Here is a 17,172-nt window from a genome sequence, read left to right as displayed (position 1 = left end):
TTGCACTCTGCATGGGTCTCTGAGATGTACACTCCCTCCCTTCATACACAAGCCCACCATGATAATGACATACATTTCTCTGCCTTGAAATAATAGCTAGCAGGAACTCAGTCATTTAAAACAGGGAAGAGTTTTAGCTTAAAGACTTGACCCTGTCTCGTTTCTCAACATACAGGTAGAATTTTGCAAAGCCATGTTTAACGTGAAGACAAGAGGGAAAGTAAAGTAAATGTAACATCAAGGGCTTAGGAGGGGGAGAAGCAAGGGAAGCAAGCAAATAGAATAGCAAGATTTATTTTATTTTTAAAAAAGAATACGACTGATGACGTGGAGCCTTAAAAATAATAATATTAACCTTAAGGTTGGATTAGGTTAAAGTAAGAATATAGGCAGGAATCCCGAAAGAGAAGATGGCAGAAGTCGTCAGAGTAAGAAACGACTTAGGTGCACAATGTTATTTTATCAGCTGACTTCAGAGTTATCCGAGAAGTGTCAGGACTTAATAACAATGCAGATGCTCAATGAGGGCATGCCAACCTGGGCATGACAGGAGGATGATAGGGCTGTCAGTGGTAATGGGAAAAGGAGGAGAGAGGGGAGAAGATCTGAATGTTAAGAGAAGTCCAGCATTAGAGCATTTTGCTTGAATTGGTCTCTAAACACTCAAAAAGGAGATGTTGGAGAGGCAGAAATGCCCTTGTGGCCACTGGGAGAGAGAGGTTTCTGAGGGAAAGAGAGCTTCAGGAACCTTCAATGTTCAGTTGACAGCTGAGCCCAAGGGATTAAATGTTGATGGCCCTGATAAATGAATGAAATAAAAAGCACAGTAGGAAAAGAGGATGATTTCACAGCTTTCTGTCCCACCTACCAAAATGAGGAAACAAGACAACACATGAACTTGCTACTTCTAAGGTAATTTACTGATGACGGAGGATATCTCATGCTGATTCACGATAAAGACCTTGCAGAATTCTCTTTCTCCTTTTTGTCTAAGTCAGGTGAGGCTGTGAAGGTGATGAACCAGTGCCCAAAGGTGTTAGTAGGGTGGATGAGGGCCACTGGACTCAAATTGTGCTCTGTATGGTTATCAGGTCTGGGGAACTGGTACTCAGTCTGATTTGGATGAAGCTGCACTCCCCTTGAGAGAGCAAGTCTGGACATATTCTTTGATCCAGAAAGTCAGAAAGTTTTTCTGTATGTTTAGTCGGAATCTTCTTTCTTATAACCAGAAGCCATTGGTTTGAGTCCTACCCTCCAGAGCAGGAGACAACAAGCATGCTCCCTCCTCCATGTGACAGCCCTTAAGACATTTTAAGAAGACTATCATATCTCCTCTCAGTCTCCTCTTTTCCAGGCTAAACATATCCAGCTCCTTCAAGCGCTCCTCATAAGGCTTGGTTTCCAGACCCTTGATCATCTTGGTTGCCCTACTCTGCACCCATTCCAGCTTGTCAACATCCTTCTTAAATTGTGGCACCCAGAATTGGACACAGTATTCCAGGTGTGGTCTGACCAAGGCAGAATAGAGTAGTACTATTACTTCCCTTGATCTGGACACTATATTTCTGTTGATGCAGCCTGGAATAGCAGTAGTCCATGCTGCCCACAGTCATTGCTGGGTAGGCTCAAACCACCAACTCTCTGGTCATCATCCAGATGCAATGACCCCTTGCACCACCTATCTTCTTTTGGTCAATATACCCAAGCACAAGAGCACTCTCCCACCCTGTGGTTTCCAGCTCCTGGTATTCAGAAACATAACCAGCATTATTGGCTAGTAGCCACTGGTAGCCGTGTTCTCCATGATTTTTTCTAATTCTCTTGTACAGCCTTCAAGGTTGGTGCCATCACTGTCTCCTGTGTGGAACAGTTCCATAGTTTAGCTATGTGCTGCTGAAGAAGTACTTTATAAGAGTATTATGTACATTCATACCCCTGAATGATTGGCTCAGTTGGTTAGAGCATGGTGCTGATAACACCAATGTCACAGGTTCAGTCCCTGAATTGGACAGCTGTATATTCCTGCATTCCTGCACACTGCATTCCTGCACACTGAGAGCCAGTGTGGTGTAGTGGTTAAGAGCGGTAGTCTCGTAATCTGGGGAACCGGGTTCGCGTCTCCGCTCCTCCACATGCAGCTGCTGGGTGACCTTGGGCCAGTCACACTTCTTTGAAGTCTCTCAGCCCCACTCACCTCACAGAGTGTTTGTTGTGGGGGAGGAAGGGAAAGGAGAATGTTAGCCGCTTTGAGACGCCTTAAAGGGAGTGAAAGGCGGGATATCAAATCCAAACTCCTCCTCCTCCTCCTCCTCCTCCTCCTCTTCTTCTTCTTCTTCTTCTTCTTCTTCTTCTTCTTCTTCTTCTTCTTCATTGGTTGGACAGTGTTCTTGAAGCTACAAACATGAGTCTGACCAAACTGCGGGAGGCAGTGGAAGACAGGAGTGCCTGGCGTGCTCTGGTCCATGGGGCCACAAAGAGTCAGACACGACTAAACGACTAAACAACAACAACATATTCCTGCATTGAAGATTGGACTAGATGATCCTTAGGTTACCTTCGAACTCTATGGTTCTATGTGATGGCTGGGGCTAGGTTGTTCATAAAACCATATACATATTTATGGGTAGGGGCAATAGCTCAGAGCACATGTTTTGAAGGCAGAAGATTCCATCTTTATCCTCTGGCATCTGCAGAAGTGTCCCTCTTTCTTCCCTGGCATCGTCTGGCACATACCAGGTCTGGGAGGAACCTGAGATATGGCAAGCCACAGACAATAATGGACCGAAGGTCTGACTCAGTGTGAGTCAAAATCACATGTTCATTTATTTAAAAGGAAGACAATATGTTCTGCAAGCTCGCCATAAGCATCTCTTGGAGTGAATCTGGAAGGAAGATGCGTCCATCATAAACATTTTAAAAAACGACATCAGGGAATTTAAAACTAATCAGCAAATGCAATACTATTCATACACTTGGCACCACACACAAGTGATTTAGAGCCTTTGAAAATGTAGCTTAGATATGCTTTTTTCCTTCTTTAAAATATGAGCAATTAGAATGGAAGAAGAAGATGCATCTGAATGCTAGCTGGGGGGGGGGGGCCACCCACCCAAACCCGTGACAGTTACACAGACAGAATTTGTTTCATTACCTTTCCCTGCATATAAAGATATATTTAAAACTCCTGAACATTCCCTGATAGTGTGTGCATGCGGAATTGAGAAGCAAATGACTAGATCTTTTTTGCCAGAGAAAAAATACTTGTTTCTGGAGGTTTCAGGAAAGCAGGTGTTGGGAGTGGGTTGAAGGTAAGGAACAAGGCTGCATGCTCAGCCACAAACAATAGACTCAGCTTACAGAACCAAAGCCATAGAAAATTACAGCCCTGTCATACAATGAATGAATCAGATGTTTCTGGCCTGCCATGTAATAAATAAGTTGGGGTGGTGGTGAGGAAAATGAGTGGGGAAGGGAAGATGGAAGTGCCAAGCACTGAAGGAAAACATATAGCCTGTTCACTAGTCACTGCATTAGCTGCTTAACTAGAAACGGCCTTTCTGCAGGCCAGCATACAATTTTAGGGATGGGGAAGGAGTTCAATTTAGCTTGTATTTGAAGGAAAGTCTACCCAATTCACAGCTTCCAAAATAGTACGTGAACTGAAACAGAGCTGTCTGAAATTTGCACTCCTCCAAATTTTGCAATTCAGTTCTCCAGTCAAGTAGTGCATACAAAAAATGCATGTGTCTAATGCAGCATTCTGTTCTCATAGTGGCCATGCTGTGGTCTACCGGAAGCTAGCAATGGAGTAACTTCCAATTTGTGTCTGCCTCACCTTGTCTTGCCAGACACTCCATGTCATTTCAGTTCCATTGAAATTCATGGGACTTATACATTCAAATGTTCACCGAATCCCACTGAATATTCGGTGGGATTTAGATGCGCCTTTGCTAGAAAACAGGAAACGTGACAAAAACAGTCGAACTACTCAGTCAAAGGGGACTCCAAGACACCACCGTGTGTGTAGAACAAAGACACAGGTACTCTACATTCCAGTAACATCCCTATAATTCCCTGTTTTTCTTATTTTAAAAAATTGTACATCTGATGCCCATGCACACCAGCTTCTCAAAGATGCTAGAAGATGGAAGAAACAGGGAGGTTGAGATCACCTTCAAGCAATTACAGCTCTGTGGCCAGTGAAGTACCTGAAGCAGTAATGCACTTAGGGCTAGGGGAGCCATGTGTCCTACTATACAGAGGAGAGTCCTCTTTTATGAAGGGTAATCCAGTCCAAGCCCAGTTTAATGACAGAGAACGATAGGATGGGAGAGCAGAGGCCTTGAAATTGCACATTGACAGTCCGTCCCTGAACAGCTGAGTGAGCAACAGCCCAAGGCCACCAAGGCACAGCCTTCCTCACTATGATGAGATGTGTTTTATTTCTATTTAAATTATAGTAATTATTTCCAATTTTGCATCTATACATTAAATCAGTGATGCATAAATGAGCATCCTACTTAGGACAGGACTTTGAGACATAAGTCCAGGGCCTCACTCCCCAGAATGTACCCATGCCTGCAAAATTTGTGGTAGAGCACAAATCTCAGAGTCCTGGGTTTGAACCCCAAGTTGGGGGAAAGATTGCAAGGGGGTTGGACTAGATGACCATTTTGGTCCCTTCCAACTCTACAATTCCATGATTCTTGTGGACATTCCTGATCCCACAGTTAAACAGAAGATAAGGTAAGCTGACACCTCCTAAAATACAGACTCGGCTTCCTCTGAATTGCATTCTTCCTTCAGTCAACTAACAGAAAAGCAAATTCAAGTACAGTGGTACCTTGGGTTACATACGCTTCAGGTTACATATGCTTCAGGTTACAGACTCCGCTAACCCAGAAATAGTGCTTCAGGTTGAGAACTTTGCTTCAGGATGAGAACAGAAATCATGCTCTGGCGGCACGACAGCAGCAGGAGGCCCCATTAGCTAGCTAAAGTGGTGCTTCAGGTTAAGAACAGTTTCAGGTTAAGTACGGACCTCCGGAACGAATTAAGTACTTAACCCGAGGTACCACTGTATTTCCCAAACCTTCTTTAAATGGGAATTGGTGTTTTCATGTGCTGTAGAATCCAAGAATTTCTTCTCCCCTACTCTAAGAAACATAGACCTAGGATGATAAGGCGTTTTTCTCCCCCTAGAAGCTGGGTTTTAGAAAAGCCTTTCTCAGAAAAACCAAGAATGTTTGACAATTTGGCCTTAAATGAAGGAGAGAAGAAGGGGTGGGGTGGGGAACGACTTCATTTATTGTGAGGCCTTTCTTCTTGTTTGTTTTTGGTTTTACATTGTACAGGTGCCCGTCTGTGCACAGCTGGCTGTCTATCCCTGCCAAGACTTGTTGCAGAAAATAAAAATATTTGCCAGACTTGCTTTTACAACAGCAGCCATGACAATGGCCATGCATTTATTTCTTTGTGCCCTCTATGCCTCAGAGTAACAGTCCTTCACTGCCCACGACACAGGAGTCTGGCACACAACCGTGTTCTGTAGGCTGTCAGCCAAAGCATTTTGTACAGACTAGCGCTGGCAACAGTTTCATTGCCAAAAAGGTCTGTCTTCATCTCAGAGGCCAGATGCAGACATCAGGGAAGGGAGTTTGAAATCGCTTTCATACCCTCCCTCACCTGTTGTCCCATTATTTCCCAAGTGTCAGCCAGGATGTTCATCTTGACTCAATGTGATCAGCTAACAGACCCAATGCCTTGCTCCAGAGATTCTGGGAGCCAGCCAGTTTCTGTGGCTGGCTCTGTTGCACTGTCGTTGCTGAAAAGCAAAATCTCCAATGCCAGATCAGCACAGACTCTGAAAGGGAGGGAGAGCCACCTATGGGTCTCATTGTTGCATCCTGAAGGGTTGCTACTTCACTTTCATTATAGCTGGAGAAGAAGGTGAAATTGAAAGAGAGTGGGGCAAAATAGTTCTGCTTCAACCATTCCAGCCTGGTAATGCTGGGGGTTTTTTGGAAGGCAAAGTAGTACCAAAATTGAGATGATGTTGGTGGGTGTTTAGATGGTGATGATGATAATTCCGGGCAAACTGTATCATCTTGGCCTCTTCTGTTTTTAAATGTTCACTTCTCCCTCTAACTTTCTGTGTCAGGTAGCCTTCCATCCACCATTACCATTATCATAATAATCAGTAATATTTATATACTGCTTCCTGTGCAAAATCCTTAAGTGCCTTACATAAAACACAGTAAGACCATTTAAAAATAAAATAAAATGTATAATTTTTATTTAAAACCAAAACCAAACAAACAAAATCAGTAAAAAGAGAAGCCGTTGATAAAACATTCAGTTAAATATCAGTAGACAATAAAACAGAACAGTGGGCGACTCTTATGAAGCAGGGAACAAATAAAAATGAAAGGCAAGAGCACACAATTCACTTGAGGTATTTCTGACATTACTCCAACTCTTAGTCTTATTATTTTCATCTTTACAGTACCCAGAAGTTCCACTGTATGGATATTATCTGTTTTGATTATAGCAGTTTCCCTAAAGAAGACATTTTTTATTGAGAGATTGAATGTGTACATGCATAGTGCCGCTTTGGAAGATGACTACATATAGGATTTGAAGATGGGCTTAGGAGCAGACCATTTCAAGCATAATAAATGCTAAGCCCTGTCTTGGTTTCTAAACTCTGAAGAAACGTTGCCTTTGTGTTGTCAAGGTTCTGTGACTATAAGTTTCAAATTAGTGAATGAAGTCCCATTGTCTAATGATTCTGAAAGAACAAGTGGGACCTGCAATGAAATGGAGCACAGCTGTTTGGTGTTCCAGCCATGCCCTTCCCAGGACGCTCCATTCTATTCATTCCATTTCCCCCTCTACACTCCCAACTAAGGTGGTCAGTTATGCATTCCCCCCAAAGAGGATTTGGGTCATGAGATCAGAGGACACAACTCTGCATAACATTGACATATAGTAATTTATATGTAACAGGCACAAATTTATAAAGAATTACTGTAGCTCATATAAAATTACAATACATCTGTCACCAATAATGAAGTCTGCATCAGTATTAGAATTGCTTTAAAGATGTTTTCTGTATAGTTAAAGCTATGGTTTGCCCAGTAGTGATGTATGGAAGTGAGAGCTGGACCATAAAGAAGGCTGATCGCCGAAGAATTGATGCTTTTGAATTATGGTGCTGGAGGAGACTCTTGAGAGTCCCATGGACTGCAAGAAGATCAAACCTATCCATTCTTAAGGAAATCAGCCCTGAGTGCTCACTGGAAGGACAGATCCTGAAGCTGAGGCTCCAATTCTTTGGCCACCTCATGAGAAGAGAAGACTCCCCGGAAAAGACCCTGATGTTGGGAAAGATGGAGGGCACAAGGAGAAGGGGATGACAGAGGACAAGATGGTTGGACAGTGTTCTTGAAGCTACTAGCATGAGTTTGACCAAACTGCGGGAGGCAGTGGAAGACAGGAGTGCCTGGCGTGCTCTGGTCCATGGGTTCATGAAGAGTCGGGCATGACTAAATGACTAAACAACAACAAAATATGTTTTCATTGTTCTATTGCTTGTATGATTAGGGAGGGTGGGATACAAATTGTGCAAAGGAGAAAGAAAGAAAAATACATATTGAAGGTGCACATTTTTACAATAAGACAGTTGTAGGCATACACCTATATTCTAAGAGAACGGTCATCAGGGCCAGTCCTACCATTAGGCGGAGTGTGACAGATGCCAGGATGTAGCAAAAGTTTCCCTGCCATTTCCCCTGAATCCTCTAAACTAGCTCGCACCACATCTTCTCCATTATCCTGTTGCCCTCTGGTGCCATGGAGTATGCTGTCCCTTTGCCAATAAATTTTAATTGCAAGTCTGGCAAAACTCTGGGTGTGAAGTGGGAAGAGGTGTCTTGTTCATCACCTCAGACAGCACAATGTCTTGAGTGGTTCTGAGTACAATGGATCAGCTTAGTCTTCCAGCAAACACTGGATACTTTTTCTGAATACTTACAGTCAACCATTTCTTCTAGTGAGACTAAGACAATGAACAGTGATGAGGGCAGGCAACTCCACCACACATGAGGGCAGCAGGCTAACATTTTTTTTTATACAGCTATTTGGGCCTTCAAACATTTGGAGGCAAGGCAGTTGACGTGCAGTACCTTGTACTCACCACATTTCAACTGCTTTGCTCAAAACTGAAATGTGTATCAAAATGCAGCTCATGTTGTGCCAAATGTCAAAATATTGAAAAATAGTTGAGGAATTTAGTTCATTTAATTTGACATGGTATAATTAAAGCAACCCAGTTTCCTTTTTAACTTGATGTTTCCTTCAGCAAAAAAAAAGTTGGAATTATAGTATTTAAACAGTGCAAATTAAGAACTAAAATTGCCTCTCACTTCCCCCAGAGGAAACACACAGGTTCTCAAGAGCACATGCAAACTTGTATTTAGCAGAAAATATCCCAGAAAAATATTTTTCTGACTCTTTTTTTTTATATATAAGTTTTCTTTTTTGAACTGTGCTTAAACTGTTCAAAAATATCAGTCCTCCCCTGGTGAATATCTAGCAAAATTGCCTCCCCAAATTTCCCACCTATGAATTTTGGCTGAAACTGTGAATCCAGTTTTAAGATAACTTAATATTGTTTTAAGAGTGTTGGAGGGAAACATTTCTATACTTTTCAGTCTTCCTCACTTTATCCAACATTTACAGGTGAGTTTCAGTCAACCTTAAAAAAGGTAAAGGTAAAGGACCCCTGACAGTTAAGTCCAATCGCGGACGACTCTGAGGTTGCAGCACTCATCTCGCTTTATTGGCCGAGGGAACCGACATTTGTCCGCAGACAGTCTTTCCGGGTCATGTGGCCAGCATGACTAAGCCACTTCTGGCAAAACCAGAGCAGCGCACGGAAACGCCGTTTACCTTCCCGCCGGAGTAGTACCTTTTTATCTACTTGCACTTTGACGTGCTTTCGAACTGCTAGGTTGGCAGGAGCAGGGTCCGAGCAACGGGAGCTCACCCCGTCACGGGGATTTGAACCGCCGCCTTATGTGCATCCAAACATTTTTGGGAAAAACTTTCTGAGAAAAACAGAGGATTTCACCTGTCACCACCAAGAGTATATGACCACCCCCCACCATTTATTGCCATTTGTTTCATGAAATTTACACACCATCACACTCAGTATAAAACTTTAATTCAGTAAAATGCACACAGATTGCCATGATCACCTAACAAGGATTTTGTTTTGCTAACCTTGGAATAGGGGCTGTTTATAAGGAAATGGCAGCTCATTAATGGAGAGGGTGATAGACTTGAGCCACAGCCACTCCACACATTTAAAGAACAATTATTACCATGTTAACAGCCCCAGCTTCCCCCAATGTGCACTATATATTTAAGCGGTATCATCCTTCTTTAAACAGTCATGGTTCCCCCAAAGAATCCTGGGAACTGTGTGTGTTTTTTTCAGAATGCTGAGAGTTGTTAGGAGACCCCAGAACTCATGGGGAAGGATTGATTTTTAAATCACTCTGAGACATGGTTTTAAACATTTCCAGTACTACTGAGGGATGGAAAATGCCCATGTGATTTCAGAGGTCATAGATATATTTGCACCTATTGATATTTAACATCAGCAGTAAGCACTTCTAACATTTAACTGCTGTTTACTTTTATGCTACCCCTGCTTTTATCCCTGATAAAGCATGATAAGTAAAGCACACCAATACGTACAATTTGGCATAATTCAAATTGTATGGTAACTACATTATCAGTTTAGCGGGACATGGAAAGTTTTAAGGGATTTAGGTTTCCCTCCTTGAATTTTCAGGCCCTGAAGCTGGAGTAATTTTAGTGGAAAGCTGTGGTTAAAATTCAGCCCAGGTAAAAACCTTTAAAAGAAAAAGGGGGGAAACTTTTTTTAAAAATGGAACTTTTGGGTGTAAGCCCCAAGTGGCACTTCGTTATTCCAATAAACGCTGGGAGTAAATTATTTTCTAGGGGAAAGGGAGCGTGAGAGTGTCTTTCCTGAGAGTGAGAGAAATTTGTCATGGTCTCACCTCTACAAAGAAGAAGGATTTCCTACCAGGAAGAGTGCACTTTAGAAAATTGTATTATGCATACTGACCATTTAAATCTATTTAGAAAGTGTTCTCCATGTGAAAAACGTGAAGCTGTGGAGTTTAATTGGGCTACAGCAGGTGTTGATTGGTATGGGCATTTATTTTTCAAAACCTCTTAAAATATTACAGAGTACCTGAGGAAGTGTTCTCTAAACGCAGAGCCCTAGTACACAATATTGTGTGTAGGCTGAAGGTTATTGGCCGAAATGCTTGAATGTTAATTTCTTTCGAATCTTACAAACCGAACTGCCAAATGACACACATGTGAGATAGACCAACGCATTGCCCCATTCCACAGCAATCTGCCAGGTGAAATAGTTACTTTTCCCACCTCCATGGAAGCATTCCACAGTGTAGATTGAAGGTCTTCATTCATTGCATTTACGTTAACTGAACTGAACTGTCCTGAGGAGTCGCGTGAGAGTCTGGAGATTTCTCTAGCATGCCCTATTACCACACATGATGAATATACAAGGCTCAGAGACTTGGAAGGGATCGCAAGCGTCATCTAAGACAAACCCCTGCAATGAGACAATCACAGCTAATATTTGCCCATCTCTATCTACTGGCAAAATGGTGGGGAAAGTTTGGTCCACCAGGTGATGTTGGACTACCATCTTTCCTGGCCATTGATCATGCTGGATGGGGCTGATGGGAGTTGTTACTGTTACAACTACTACAACAATGTAAAGTTAACTATGGGCCCATAAGAAAAGTCCCCAAATATATACAGTGGTATCTCAGGTTAAGAACTTAATTCGTTCTGGAGGTCCGTTCTTAACCTGAAACTGTTCTTTACCTGAAGCACCACTTTAGCTAATGGGGCCTCCCTCTGCCGCTGTGCTGATGCTGCATGATTTCTGTTCTCATCCTGAAGCAAAGTTCTTAACCCGAGGTACTATTTCTGGGTTAGCGGAGTCTGTAACCTGAAGCGTCTGTAACCTAAAGCATCTGTAATCCGAGGTACCACTGTATTGGGGCAACATGTTTATTAGGCTAACCAAAATGTCACAAAAGAGTGTGCAAGCTTTCAAGTTCCCCAGAAATCTTCATTAGGCTAGGGGAAAGCTGATGGTTAGGCCACCAGTTTCTTCATCTGGGATGAGTCTTAAGATGGAGTGAGAGGAGGTCTCAGTGAGGCCTGGCAGATCCTTTGCAGGTTTCAGGTGGCACCCAGGTTTCAGATTGTGCTGGGAAGGAAGAAACACACAATAGCTAGTCCCCATTGTTATTCATATGTGCTTTGTTGTAATAGATGACCTTATTCCGCATAGTCAGGGATCCCACCTTTACATTCATGCGTGAATGGATTGGTTCCATGCATTCACCATTGTACGTGGGGGAAAGCCTTGCAGTTCACAGTGAAAACAGGGACAGGTGCTGCATGAATGGAAGCTCTATGTGTTCTATGGAGCTGCTGGCCCACAGCGCAAAGGTGGGATCACTGCTCTCAGCATCAGAGAGAAGGAGCTGTTTTCATGGGTTAGATATGAGCCCATCTAAACACAGATAAGAGTGACTTACTACAAGTATCACCTGGCTGAACTGAGAAGAGATGCTGCACACCCAAGTCAAGGCTGTCGGAAAGGAACCTTTAATGAAGTGAGGGGTGAAGTACGGAGGTATTTAATGAAGTATGGGAGGATATAGTCAAAGGAAGAGGTTCAGATTGGCCTATGTGTCAAAGCTGAATTTCAGATTAGATCATGAAATATCAAAGGGGATAGGAGATATTGCTTTTACCAACCAGTGTGGAGTTTACCTGTGGGAATTTATATTTAACAAATACCTGTTGCAAAATGCTTTGCACTAGTTTAATAAAAGGCTGATTATTTTAGCATCAGTCTGGTAACACCAATTATGTTTATAAAGGCAGAGTTATTTCTGTGTGCTTGATCGTGGTCCAGAAATCAGTTTTTTGAACTGATGCCATCATGGTACCTTCTCTCCGTCTTGCCTGACCAGGTACAGCCAGGTACGGCTCTGCACAATGTATCGCAACCCATACTATGTTTGAGAAAAAATGCTGGTTTTGTGGTCCTTGTGCTCATAAATTATCTTTAGCAGCACTTGTTTGAAGCCTTGCTGGTATACATAAGCCAATGTATACTAGGGTGTCAGTGGCACCCTAGTAAAAATTGTCTTACAATGTTAGTAATGGTGGGAGGATCAGAATCTGTATTCCTTATCTGCACCCATATTCTCCTGAGATGTGTAATACGATAGAGTGGACACCTATGAATTGCCAACAAAGATGGAAAAGTTCACACACAAAAAGAGGACAAAGAGGGCACAAATATCTATCTGTTTCTATTTATTTCTTTTGATTGTTGTGCTTATATTGTTGTGTTTATATTCCACCTTTACTCATGTGAGCCCCATGGCCAAATGGGAATTTTTCTCCCAGGTCCTAGTTCAACATTATAACCACCACACCACCCTGGCTCTCTCTCTTCTATCTGTACTAATTTAATTAGAAATATTTCACAATAGTTAGGAAATGGCATCCAGCTAATCTGTGCTCCTGCTCATTCTGTCATTCCTCTTCAAGGACTCTGCTCTCTCTTATAGATGTCCTACCAGTGAGCAACGTCCCTTCCCCTGAGTTATGGCCCTTTCCCACCAGGTAATATAACAGGTAGCAATGTGCATATATCAAGGTCAGTCAATGCAAATGATTATCTGATCTTCCAAAATGTAGAGCTGTCAATATCAACTTATCTCCAACACTCCACAGGCCCCTGCTGTTAGGACCACGGCATATTAATGTTGCGTTTGGCTTTTAACGGAATAACACCAAGAAAGGGGAAGTGAGGGAGGGAGATGCCCAGAGATCCTTTGCAAAGGGCAAAGAAAATATCAGAAACACTAAGCAGCACAGCCACAAAGGACTGTAATTTCTTTACACAAGGACTAGTTTAAGTGTGCAATAAACTTCCAAGGTCATCAACAGAAGAAGTTAGCATAAACAGTTTTATAAAGGAGCTAGACAGGAATTTCAAAGTGGCAGCAGGGAGGCAAAAGGCTCTGGAGTTTTACTGCTGACACAACAAAGGGAAGCAGATCAAGATATGTAGCCTGGTTTAAACCTCCTCCTCCTCCTCTCCCCTCACCCAGCCCACCATTGCGCCACCTCTGTGCAGATATTTTATTTCCATCATCTTTCTAGATCATTTATGAAACCTAAATGGTATTCTTTTTCAGTATTTTTGTATATTTTAATATTATTTGACATCCGAAATAGCATATGCATTTCTATGACCTTTTTATGGTGGTAATAATAATAATAATAGGTTGAATCCAATGTTAACCATACTCATAGGAGACCCACTGAAATTTATATGCATGATTTACTTATATTCATTAATTTCAATACGTGGCATTCAACGAAGATTTACTCAGAACAGACCTATTGAAATTAATAAAATCTCATTAATTTCAGTGGTCTCCTCTGAATAAAACTTAGAAGAATAGCACCTGGTGGGTCATCTAAGTTTAATTCTGTGCAGAACTTACTTGGATACAGTCTAATACTATGTATTAATTTATGTGATTTGTTAGTTGATTAGTCTAGACAGTATCTAAGTGGCTCACAATAAGGTTAAAAGTCAAACAGGTACAACATGCAAAACATTTCATTTCAATCAAACCATTCCAGTAATCCATAAACACAGCAAAGAAAGCAAACTAATCCTTTCCTCCAATAGGCCACCAACAGGCCATTCAATCATTGCACCCGACAGGCTGTCAATATATTATCATATATGACTTATTTGCATAGCACGTGCATTTCTGTTACACGCTCTACATGTTTAATAAAGCAAATCCTTCTGCAAATGAGCGCTAGCTAAAGCCTTAGAAAAGTAGGAAATGGAAAATGAGAAGACTAGACCTAACTGGCTAACTGGGGGAAATGAATGCCTTTACTCATTTAAACTATTTATCGCCAACTCTTCATTGCAACAACAATACCAGAGCAGGTTATGCAAACAGCTGGAACACAACATGTATAACAATACAGCAGGGGGCAGGGAACGATTACATCACTCTCAACCATCAGAAAACAACTAAATTAACAATAAGAACAAGCAAGCAGAGACACTAATATGCAGATGTCTGAGTAAAAAGGCGGGCAGTTCAGCTGTCACATAAAACCTATAAGGGTCAGCAACACACCTTTCTCAGAGGAGAGGGAATTCCAGTACCACCACTAAGAAGGCCCTCTCTTAGGTTGTCACATAGCATATTTCACATCAACCTTAATTCACAGGTTGGTCTTGAACAGGAGAAAGCCCTCCTTTCTGTAACCTGTTCTTGAGTTGTATATTCTTTTGTAAGCCAGCGTAAAAATATTGAATTTGTCTTGGTAGCAAGTTGTGAAAAGGATTTTTTTGGGGATCATGTGTGTGTTGTGGGGAGGAAGCAGGCAGGGGCAGAGCAAGGGGGCGCGGTGGGGGCGGGTCACCCTGGGTGTCACCACTGAGGGGGGTGACAAAATGGCAGGCAGCATTGACCGTGCGGCCTGCAGCGTGCCCGAGCCACATGTCTCTCCTGGGAGTTACACGGTGGCTTGGGTGCCCACATGCTCCGCACTGCCCCAAATGGTCCGCCCACTGCCTCCCTCTCAGCTGAAGGGCGGCCGAGTGGGAGGAGGCAGGCAGACTCCTCAGAGGCCCCACAGAGCATCCTGCCCAGCTGGCCCCACCCCATGGGTGGCTGGCCCCGCCCCCTGGCGCAGGGCACTCACGCTGCCTCAGGCACTAACTCAGCTTCCTCCGCCACTGGAAGCAGGCCTGGCTTCCAACCTTAGCCACATTTGTTCAAGATTAGAACAGATTCTTCTCATGTATGAGTAGCCAAACACATCAGCACCCTTGTACAAGTGCGATATTTTTTTCTGGCTTCATGATTTGGAACCCTGGAAGACCAGCAGGGACACTATACGCTTTCAGCATATATATGAGAATCTATATATGCTTCAAATATATTAGAATCAAATGGACCGGGTGAAGAAGGATGTGAAAGGGTCCAAAATCATGAACTTACTCCCCGCTTTCACAATTGTAAACACATGTGTGGGAGCACCTGAATAAACCTAAGTTATTGGCATGTCACTTTTGTCTGAAATTAGTGTAGATTAGAGCAGAGCCAGCAGGCATAATTCTGTTGACTTTCTACTTTGATTTGTTGCAGTTCGTGAAGTATCTGAGAGATCTTGCTATGAAATAGGACTGGGAATAACTATAATTCTGTAGAAGAGCACCTGCCTTACTTGCAGAAGGTATCAGGTTCAATCCCTGGTGTCTCCAGTTGAAGGTGGGAATATTCTTGTCTGAAGTTCTGAAGAGCTGCTGCCCGTCGGAGTTGACAATACTGAAGTAAATGGACCAATGTTCTGACTCAGTATAGAGCAGCCTCCTATGTTTCCAGGTATTGGAGCATTTTGCTGTCAGAATAAACTAGTTATTCTTATTCTCATTCCTGTCCCCCACTCTGCAATTCTCCTCTGCAAGTTTTTATGGTGACTGTTTCCTAAATAACGTCAGACTTTCTCACTAGAATCTAAATATTCAGCAAATATTTAGTATCCAACACCAGCATTTTCAGTATTGCAACAGTGGTCAACACCTGACAGTCTCTTACAGCTGACATGCAGTATCAGTCAGTATTTGAAGGAGCAATAATTATTAGGCAGAGCCTGAAATGCAACATTTGACAGTTATGGAGTAGCTGTCAGTAGCTGTGTATACGATATGATATGTATTTTTTATTTAACGGTATCTGACATGCAGCAGTCAGTATATGATATGTATCTGACATGCAGTAGAGAACAGAAAGTTTAACAGCATAAGACATGCAACATTTGACCATTTTGGGCAAGTGCCTTACAACAGAATCGAGAAAATCTTGATAGTTTAATCCATTTAGCCAATGAAAAACAAGCAAATTTCAAATCATCACCATGTTTTGATCCAGACATTCTGAAGTCAATTTTTGAACCAGACTTTCAAAAATTCTGAAATTTCTGTACATTTTGAAATTTTGCACAACTAGTGTTTTAGCACTAGTTCATATGATTACTACAGACAAGTCGGATTAAATTTGATAAAAGGCAAAAACAACTATTTTGAGTCCAAGGACGGTTTGCATTTTGTCTAGATATTAGTTGAAAAGCCCTCTTAACAGATAGAAGTCTGCAGGCTGGGGCATAACAAGGAGAGTCTGTGCAGAGGGTCATAGTGAGCAGACGGATCTCAGGAAACCTGGCCCAAAATTGTTTAGGGCCTTAAAGGCTAATATCAAAGTCTTAAACTTGATCTTGTTGCAAAACAGCACCCAATGCAAGTCCTTTATCAGCAGTGCTACATTTCCACATCCATCTCTCAGTAGCCTAGCTGATGCATTCTGCACTAACTGGAGCTTCAAGACTAAGAGCAGCAATATGGGCCTCTAGCAATAATGATGGGCACCCCAGACCACATACCTGCTCCTTCAGATAGAGTGCAACTCTATGCTGGACAGGCAAAATGTCTTAATTATTGGACCTATGAACTGCTACCCACATGGCTGTCATCTTGCCATAATTGAGCTTAAGTTCATTGACCATCATTCAGCCCATCCAGACTCTGGTCCTAGTCATATGCATTCTAGCTCCCAACCGGCTAGAATAAGGCCAACTCTAGCACTGAGAATTCTAACAGCATATCCTGAAATACTGTGGGATTGCCAACATTGTTTAAGCCAAAAAGAAAGATATATGGCACTTTTTACAGTAGCACCATACCACTAATGGGCATAAAAAACCATAAGCCAAAGTTAAACAAAAGAGTGCTTTGTTCAGCTGCATAGGTAGTCTCGTGTATCTGTTTAGCATAATTTGGTGAACACCAAGGCTAGCAACATTTTTTAAAACTAAGATTAAGAAATACTCCTACCATCGCCAAACCTCCACTTTTTCTGGTATTTTAAAAGCCTGGTGATCTAAGAGTGCACACATTTACTTATCTTTCAAAGACAT

Source organism: Podarcis muralis, chromosome 11 (genome assembly GCF_964188315.1).
Source record: "Podarcis muralis chromosome 11, rPodMur119.hap1.1, whole genome shotgun sequence".
Lineage (NCBI taxonomy): Eukaryota > Metazoa > Chordata > Lepidosauria > Squamata > Lacertidae > Podarcis > Podarcis muralis.
Note: the sequence above shows the minus strand (reverse complement) of the source record.